This window comes from Nothoprocta perdicaria, unplaced genomic scaffold (assembly GCF_003342845.1).
Source record: "Nothoprocta perdicaria isolate Ctin4 unplaced genomic scaffold, notPer1 scaffold_1068, whole genome shotgun sequence".
Lineage (NCBI taxonomy): Eukaryota > Metazoa > Chordata > Aves > Tinamiformes > Tinamidae > Nothoprocta > Nothoprocta perdicaria.
In genome coordinates, this window is record NW_020454170.1 from 3049 (window position 1) to 4807 (window position 1759).

The following is a 1759-nucleotide window of genomic DNA, read 5'->3' on the forward strand; positions in this document are numbered from 1 at the left end:
GCTCCCAGGACGCCTGGGCCCTTTTCCGGGCTGCAAAAGGGGGGGTCCAGATGCCTCCCCCTTGCCCTAGACTCCAAACTGGGGTGGGGGGGACTAGGATGGGACCCAGGTGTCCGGACCACCCCCCCTCCGCCAAATTCCCCCCCTTCCCAAATCCCCCCTCTTCCCGCCCCGTCTCCTGACGTTCCGCCAAGTGCCTTACCCGGCCCCGCGGGCTCCCTTCGCGTCTCCAGCACCCCCGGCCGAGCGCCCCCCGCGGCCCCCCGGGGAGGGGACAGGACCCCCCCTCTGATGCCACCTCCCCCCCGAATCCCACCCGGACGCCTGGGTCCCCCCCACCTTGCTTTCCCTTTGAGGGGGGGGATGGAGCTGCATGGGCACCTCCCCCCCCCCAGATCGCTCCCTTTTCTGGGCTCCCACATGTCACGAGTTGCATCAGTCTCAGCCCCGGCGGGGGGGGCAGGGGGGGCCTGGGTGCCCCCCCTGCCTTGCGGGTGCTTGGAAATCTTCCCTCCCCCCCCGCTCCCTCCCTCACCTTTTCTTTTTTACCCTTTTTTCCTCTTTTTCAACCCAAAAACTACAAAAAAGGGAACCGCGCGGCGTTTCGCGGCCATCTGGGCAGCATGGACCCCCCTGCCCCCCCCCCCCCCCCCCCCCCCCCCCAGAAAGGGGACCCCTAGGGAAGGGGACACCCCCCCGTGCCCCCCCAGGGACACCAGTGTTTGTCCTGTGTTATAAAGTGCCAAGACGCCCGTTTTTCGTGACCCTCTTCCTTGCCCCCTGCCCCGAAACGCTGGAGAATTGCACATGAACTGCTGTAAAGATGAACAGAACCGAGAAAGGAGAAAAAATGCAGAAATGTTAATAATGAGTAAATAAAAACACAGAGGTTTGTAACAACCCCCCGTGGGTCCTGCGTCACCCCCCGCCCCGACGGTGCCCCCCCAGGCCCCTGTCCGCAGGGTGCTCAACCCCATAGTAGCCCCTGGAGAATCCCCAGCACAGGGGGCTCTTGCTCAGCAAGGGGCTCCGTGTGTCCGAGTCCCCTGCCGGTGTCCCCAGGAGGTGTTTGCTGTCCCCTGCATTGCTCGGTGTCCCCAGCAATCCCCAGTGTCCCCTGCAGTGTCCGGTGTCCCCAGGGTGTCCCCATGTGGCGCCTGGTGTCCCCTGCTGTCCCCTSCWGTCCCCGGTGTCCCCAGCTCTGTGCAGCGTCCCCAGGAGCTGTCCCATGTCCCCGTGCACGGCCTGTTTGCCCCAGCAGTGCCCAGTGTCCCCTGCAGTCCCTGGTGTCCCATCCCCTGTCCCCAGTGCTGTCCAGTGTCCCTGCAGTGTCTGGTGTCCCCGTCAGTTCCTGGTGTCCCTTGCAGTGTCCGGTGTCCCTACAGTGTCGTGTCTGTTGTCCTGACAATGTCCCCTGCAATCGCAGGTGTCCCCTGCAATCCCCGGTGTCCCCATCCATCCCAGGTGTCCCCTTCAATCCCCGGTGTCCCCATCACTGCCCAGTGTCCCTGTCAGTGTCCGGTGTCCCCATCACTGCTCAGTGTCCCCTGCAATCCCCTGTGTCCCCATCAATTCCTGGTGTCCCCATCCATCCCAGGTGTCCCCTGCAATCCCCGGTGTCCCCATCACTGCCCAGTGTCCCCTGCAATCCCCTGTGTCCCCATCAATTCCTGGTGTCCCCATCACTGCCCAGTGTCCCTATCAGTGTCCGGTGTCCCCATCACTACCCGGTGTCCCCATCATTGCCCGGTGCCCCCTG